The 7,334-nt window shown below is 48.1% G+C and overlaps 1 protein-coding gene across 1 annotated transcript in view; it reads left to right on the top strand.

The window, feature by feature from the left end:
- The first annotated feature begins 2,808 nt into the window (after nucleotides 1-2,808).
- The window catches only part of CORO1C (coronin 1C), a 91,855-nt gene continuing 87,329 nt past the window's right edge, over nucleotides 2,809-7,334 (top strand). The window contains exon 1 of the mRNA XM_012805252.2: nucleotides 2,809-2,965. The gene's annotated coding sequence lies outside the window, so the exon portion shown is untranslated. The remainder of the gene's footprint in view (nucleotides 2,966-7,334) is intronic.

Genomic DNA, 7,334 nt, shown 5'->3' with positions numbered 1-7,334 from the left:
AAAAAAAAAAAAAAAGAAATCACCAGCTTTTGAGAGTGTGAAAAGATGCTAAGTAACTTATGTTTGTAATCCTAGCACTCTGGGAGGCCAAGGTGTCACTTGAGGCCCAAGGTTCAAGACCAGCCTGAGAAACATGGGGAGATCCTGTTTCTATAAAAAATAGAAAATAGCCTGGTGTGGTGGCTTGTATTGCCAGCTACTGGGAGGCTGAGGCAGGAGGATTATTTAAGCCTAGGAGTCTGATGTTGCTGTGAACTATGATGATGCCACTGCATTCTAACCTGGGCAATAGAGGGAGGAGACCCTATCTTCAAAAAAAAAAAAAAAAAAAAAACCAAAACTCTCAAATCCAGAATCTTACCAGAACTTACTCAGACCTGAATCCCTTCATTTAGGGTCAGATTGGACAGAACCACAGTTTCCTTAGGGCCAAGAAAGGGATTGCTGTAGATTCAAGCATAGGGAAATAATGGGGTTTTCTTCTAGCAAAGGGTGATGTATTTTTCCTGCTGTTTCTGGAAGTAGCAGGGCTCAGCTGACCACATTTGGGGCAGGTGTCATATAAGGTAATATGGCATTGCTTCTGCTTTTGGGTGCTTCTGTGAAAGAATCATTTCCCTCAACTCAGAGATAAAACCAGGAGCTGACACAGGCAGCTGGAAGGTGAAGCCCTTAGAGCTTTCTTTCTCAGCATAATCCATGGCTACTTTATGGTGGTGTCATCTGGTGCAGGGAAGTGGTGTCAGGGGAAACTTTACTTCTTATTTCATCATTTAAAGAACTAGGAGAAGAGAATCACCCAGCTGTTTTGTTTTGAGACAAAATCTCACTCTGTTGCAGTAGGCTAGAATGCTGCGGTATCAGCTTTGCTTATAGCAACCTCAGGCTCTGAGTAGTTGGGACTATAAGCACCCACAACACCTGGCTAATTTTTCCATTTTTTTTTGTAGAGACAAGGGTCTCACTGTTGCTTAGGCTGGTCCTGAACTCCTGACCTCAAGCCCTAGGTGCTTTAACACATTAGCTTATCTCATTTAAATGAAGTCAATGGCAAATCTTGCTGCAGAAAGGGTTCTGAGTCTCTCCCAATTAGGAGTGGCTGCTTGAAGGCAAAATGAAACCCATCCTTCCATATTGTAGAGTCAGAGCAGAAGGAGCAACAGGTAGCATCTGCTGAGGGTTTATCACAAGCCAAGCTAGGCACCCTTCTAAGTGCAAGACTAATGTGATCTCACGGAATCCTGTGAGGAGATGTTGCTATTATCCCTATTTTACAGACAAAGAAACTGAACTTTAGAGAGGATGGGTCATTTACTGTCTGTGATAGCTATTTTGGTTCCGGTGGACCTTGAGTTACATTAACACACATTTCTTTCTTTCTTTCTTTTTTTTTTTTTTTGAGACAGAGCCTCAAGCTGTCCCCCTGGGTAGAGTGCCTTGGCATTACAGCTCACAGCAACCTCCAACTCCTGGGCTCAAGTGAGTCTCCTGCCTCCGCCTCCCAAGTAGCTGGGACCACAGGCGCCCGCCACAACGCCCGGCTATTTTTTAGTTGCAGCCGTCATTGTTGTTTGGCGGGTCTGGGCTGGGGATTTGAACCCGCCACCTTAGGTGTACGTGGCTGGCGCCTTAGCCGGTTGAGCTATAGGCGCCGAGCCCATAACACACATTTCTGAGGCTCATGCTTAAAATGAAAAATCTCCCTGTGAATTGCAAAGATGCCTTGCTCTGGGAAGGAAACAGCCTTACCCCTCAGCAGACTTGCCTTGTTAATTCAGTTCTCCAGACCCAGCTTTCCCAAATCTTGGTATTTCTTTAGTTGGTATTTCACAAAGGGGTTCTGGATATCAACAGGACAACTTCTTCAGGATAAGAATAGGGAACTCAGCCCAGACAGGTGAAGGAACTGCCACAGGTCACATTTGACACCAGCAGATCTGGAACTGGAGTTTTAGGCCTGGGACGCCCAATTGTTGAGGGACTTTGGCCAGGGAAAGGAAGGGAGGGACCTGGAGTTTCCATTTCCTCACCTGCGAAATGGGGTCAGTCGCGGGCCATCTCTGTGTAGTTGTTGGGGTTACACGCGTGTGGCTCAGCCCAACAGCAGCCACCTTGTACTAGGAATGTGACAAAGGATAGGCCAGGGAGAGATAGAACGTCGGGGAGTCCCCAGAGGTGGTGGTGGGAGGGCGAGATGTAGCGGGGGCGGAGCTTCGTAAGCCAGAGGCGGAGATTCGGAAATTTGGGGCGGGACTTGGAGTTCGAGCGTCTAGATAGTGGGCGGGGTCTGGATGTTGCCAATGGAATTACGGGTTTCTGGGCGGGGCTTCTGGAGGTCTGGGCGGGGTTTTGAGGTGCCAAAGGGCCAGTTCTAAGGCGGAGTTGGGCGGGGAGTTGGGCTGGGGAGCCGGGAGGCTTGCTTCAGGCTTGGGTTGGGCAGTGGGCCGTGCTCAGAGGAGCTGATGTTCCGGTTTTAAGGGGCTCGGGGGAATCTTTGAGGAGCCAGACTTGCAAAGCCAAGCGGGTCAGTGGGCAGAGGTCTAAGAAACCCTCTCCTGGTTCTGAGGGGTGGGCGTTGCTCTAGGCGCTTGTGGGCGTGTCTCTCCAGCCACTCAGTTGACCAGAGAGCTGGGTGTGCGCTTGGGCACCGCCCTCCTTCTCGGCTCACCTGCATCCTTCGGCGCGACCAGAGGGGCGCTAGGGAGGTAGAAGCCTGGAACGTAGAGTGGGAAGCGGGCTTCCCCTCCCGGAAGTGGGCGTGGCGCCCAGCCGCCCAGCGGCCCCGGTTGGGTGCGGCGCGGCGCGGGGGCGGGGCCTCCCGGGGCGGCGGGGGCGGTAGTGGCTGCCCGCGCCCCTCCCCCGCGCGGCGCTCAGTGCCAGGCGGGAGGCGGCAGCGGTTGGAGGGTTCGCCCGGCTTTGCAGCGGGGACTTCGGCGGCGGCGGCGCCTCAGGCACCTCGGCCCTGGTGAGCGGCGCGCGCTCGGGTGGGCCGCTCGTGAGCGAGCGGGGCGGGCGGACCTGTCCTCTCAGCATGTGCCAGCGCCGGCTGACAGGGGCCGGCCGGGCGAGGGGCAGGGCCGGGTGGAGGGGCGAGGGCTAGAGCAGGCGCGCGGGGCGCGGACCCTGGGGCGGCTGTGCAAGGGGTTAGGGTTGTGGGCTCATGCCGGAGGCGCGGAATCGGGGATTCCGCGTGAAGCGGGGTCCCTGTAAGGGAGGAGGCTGCCCAGGGAAGGGTTTGGGAGGTCCGAAACCCTCTTGGCTGGACGAGGAGCCACGGACTGAGTGGGGACGCGGTTGCCTAAGGAAGGTATTTAGGGGCCAGGGTGAGGAAGGGCTGGTGGAGTCCAGGGCCCAGAGCCCCCAGGGCGCCAGGCCTGGGGGCGGGGTTTGGGCCGCCCTAGGGAGCGAGTGGGTGAGGGGTGGGCAGGGGCCGGGCTCACGTGGGGCTGGGGCTAGCTGGGCCTTGCATTGGGAGGGGCGAGGCGGCCGCCTGGCCTGGGGGTTGCCTGCCCTTGGGTGTGAGGCCAGCTGTGGGCCCTGAAGACCTAGGTTGGGGGCCGGGCAGGGCGGGGCAGGGCTGGAGCTGGAGTAATGTGGGTGGGGGCAGCTTGGGAAGAGGCTGAGCCTGGCCGAGGGAGCAGAGGGCTGGGACTGGCGGGGGGTGGGGTGGGGTGGGAGAGGAAGAGCGGGGCAGGATCGCTGCAGGGTTGGGGAGTGAACTGGGTGATTCAGACAGATGTGTTTCCCTAATAGCGGGACAGCTGGAGAGGGACGCAGTAAAAAGGAGCTAGGTGCAGGTAGGGTTCCACTGCGCCGAAATGACTGAGGATGAGGTCAGATGTTGAGAGTGGAATGCGAGAACCGAGCTCTCCCGCCTGTCCCCACGGTCGCACGCTCACCAGCTCTCGGTCTCTCAAACGATTTGAATGTATTGGGGGAAGTGGCAGGCTGCGGTGAGAGCTGAGAAGAAAGGGGCTTCCCTTGGAGGCAGGCGCTGGCCCTGCCATCCTTTTTTGGGAGTGTTAACAGGATTTTGAACGCTGGAAAAGGAATAGTAGGCTTTACTGCCTCATGGTTTAGAATCACATCCTATATTTGGCCTCAATGTAGGCTGCCCTTGTTTTGTGGTGTCTGAAGTGCTTGCTCTACATGTTGCAAACGTGGGATTCAGAGTGAGAAGCAAATTGCAAGTTGTTCATCTCCCCTGGGATAGCAAGAATCAAAGGTTTTTCCTTCCTATAAGACATTTTAAAAGAATTGAACATAGCCTGTGTTTGTAGATTCGTACTGAGTGGCAAATATATTTATTTGCTTTTGGAAATAGTTCAAAATATTGGGCCCTGTTACCACAAACCTTCCCGCTTGGTATTACATCCTAAAACAGTACTCGGAGGGCTCTTAGTCTCTCTATATGATAATGCATCTCATTGTCCTTATCTGGCAAAACGTTCTTCTGACACCATGGCCTGCTAGAATAGACAGAAAGATGATTAAGTATAAGCAGTTGCTTTGTACCGTCTGTTCAGTTGTGAAGGCAAAACAGATATCTGTTTAATATTAATTCACATTCTGCATTTCCTGTAAAACTGAAGAAATGCACAAAATCTATTCTGGATTTTATTCTGTACATGTCAGATGACTGATGTAAGGAAACTATATATATATAGGCTTTAGTCATAATGTTTGGATGTGAAGCCTTAAGTAGTGAATGTTGGATGTGAGAGATTGCATAAATAAATAGGAAAAAAATGAAGTAAAGCTGATAATTGTACTTTAGGTCTTGAAGTGCAGTGTTTTGTAATAGGTAGTAGTTGTGTGTACTGAGGATTGAACAAAGATTTTGTATAAAGGTTAGGTACACACCTTTTTGACAAATCTGGAATATGCCTTGTCCACATTTGTTTTTTATTACTTGTGGAAGGTACCTTAAAGGCTGATGAATTTTAATAGATACATACCAACAAAACATCACTACACACAATATTCAATTTTTCACAGTCGTTTGGTACTTTGCCTGCAGATTGTGCTAATCAGCATTTATGTCTCTTAATATGTAGTTCGGGATGAGATTCAGGATCCATGAATAACATTTTTTTTAAATACTGTTGGATTTTTTTGATGTAAGTTTTATGTTTAATACATTTGTCACTTCTGGGATTTACTCCAACTATGAGGAGGAGAGTCATTCTAATAACTGAGATGGAATGTTCAAAAGGACAAATTATCAGTTTTTAAGTTATGTAAGTGGGGACGTGGAAGATTTAATTCTTTATGGTGGCAAAATATTAATTTCTTTTTTTTTTTTTTTTTTTGAGACAGAGCCTCAAGCTGTCCCCCTGGGTAGAGTGCTATGGCATTACAGCTCACAGCAACCTCTAACTCCTGGGCTCAAGCGAGTCTCCTGCCTCCGCCTCCCAAGTAGCTGGGACCACAGGCGCCCGCCACAACGCCCGGCTATTTTTTGGTTGCAGCCGTCATTGTTGTTTGGCGGGTCCAGGCTGGGGATTCGAACCCGCCACCTTAGGTGTACGTGGCTGGCGCTTTCGCTGGTTGAGCTATAGGCGCCAAGCCAAAATATTAATTTCTTAATATTTTGGTTTGTCACACCCTGATACTTTAGAAAAGATATTATTAATTGGGCTGTTTTGCCTTTGAGCTCTCGTCTAGGAGTGAAGCACTAATAAATTTGAGTGCTACTTTAATTTTCAGGGTACAAATCCATATAGTAAAACATCTTAAGCTAATTTTCCATTAATGACTTCCCTGTGTTATCCTCTAAGTTATGAAAAGTTTTCTGACACTTCTATGTCTTTTTAAACTTATGATGCCTTTTCTGTATTAAAACATGGAATTCTTCATGAATATTTCAGTATGACCTAGTACCTAGAATGTTAAGTAATAGAATCTCTCTGGGTTTTCATTGCCCTAGTTCACATCTTTTAAAGTGAGTGAACAAGATTCTGTACTCCTTCCTAAGCACACACTTTGTATTTCAGCAGTGCATAATGGGATCTTTTTTGTCTCATAACAATTTTATTGAGATATAATTCACATGCCATATAATTTACCCATTTAAAGCGTACAATTCAGGCTGGGCTTGAGAGCTAACACCTATATAAATCCCAGCACTATGGGAGGCTGCAGTGTGAGGATCATTTCCAATCAGGAGAGTTCAAGACACTCTGAGCAAGAGCAAGACCTTGTTGCACCAAAAAATAGAAAAATTAGTCAGGTTTTGTGGTATACATCTGTAATCCCAGCTACTCAGGAGGCTGAGGCAGGAGGATCGTTTGAGCCCAGGAATCTGAAGTTGCAGTGAGGTATGATGATACCACTGCACACATACAAAAAATTTAAAGTGTACAATTCAGTGGTTTGTTTTTAGTATTCAGTATTCACTGAGTTGTGCAGCCATCACTACAATCAATTTTAGAACATTTTCCTTATTCCCCAAAAGAAACCCCGTACTTATTAGCAGTAGCCCCTCCCTATCCTCCTCTGCACAGCCCTAGGCACCCACTAATCTACTTTCGCTATGGATTTCCCTTTTTGAGATAGAGTCTCAGACTGTCACCCTGGTTAGAGTGCCATGGCATTGTCATAGCTCACAGCAACCTCTAACTCTTGGGTTCAAGCAATCTTCTTGCCTCTGTTTTTTTCTCTTTTTAGTAGAGGTGGGGTCTTGTTTTTGCTCAGGCTGGTCTTGAACCCATGAGCTCAAGCAATCCACCTACCTCGGCATCCCAGAGTGCTAGGATTATAGGCATGAACCACTGTGTCTGGCCAGATTTCCATATTTGGGACATTGCTTATAAAATGGAATCAAACAAGATGTGGTCTCTGTGTCTCACTTCTCTTACTTAGCATGTTTTCAAGGTTTATGTATATTGTATGTATAGTACTTCATTTTTTTTGTAGTGAAATAATATTCCATTGTATGGATATCCATATTTTGTTTATCCATCCATCAGCTGATGAGCCTTTGGGTAAGCATTTTTGGCTTTTGTGAACAATACTGTGAACATGTTTTCATTTCTCTTGAGTATATACCTGGGAGTGGAATTGCTGGGTCATATGGTAACTCTGTGTTTAATTGTTGGAGGAAGTGCCAGACTGTTTTCCGAAGCAGCTGCCCCATTTTATAATTTTCACAGCAGTGTATGAAGGTTCCAATTTCTCCATATTCTCATCATCACTTCTTATTCTCTATTTGATCGAGCCATCCTGGAAGTGAGTGTAAAGTGGTACCTCATTGTGGTTTTTCCATTTTCCTAATGGCTAATGATGTAGAGCATCTTTTCATGAACTTATTGGATTTTTTTTTTTGCAGTTTT

Source organism: Otolemur garnettii, unplaced genomic scaffold, assembly GCF_000181295.1.
Source record: "Otolemur garnettii isolate 467f Iridium unplaced genomic scaffold, OtoGar3 scaffold00038, whole genome shotgun sequence".
Classification (NCBI taxonomy): domain Eukaryota; kingdom Metazoa; phylum Chordata; class Mammalia; order Primates; family Galagidae; genus Otolemur; species Otolemur garnettii.
Note: the sequence above shows the minus strand (reverse complement) of the source record. Positions and strands in the feature narration are given on the sequence as shown.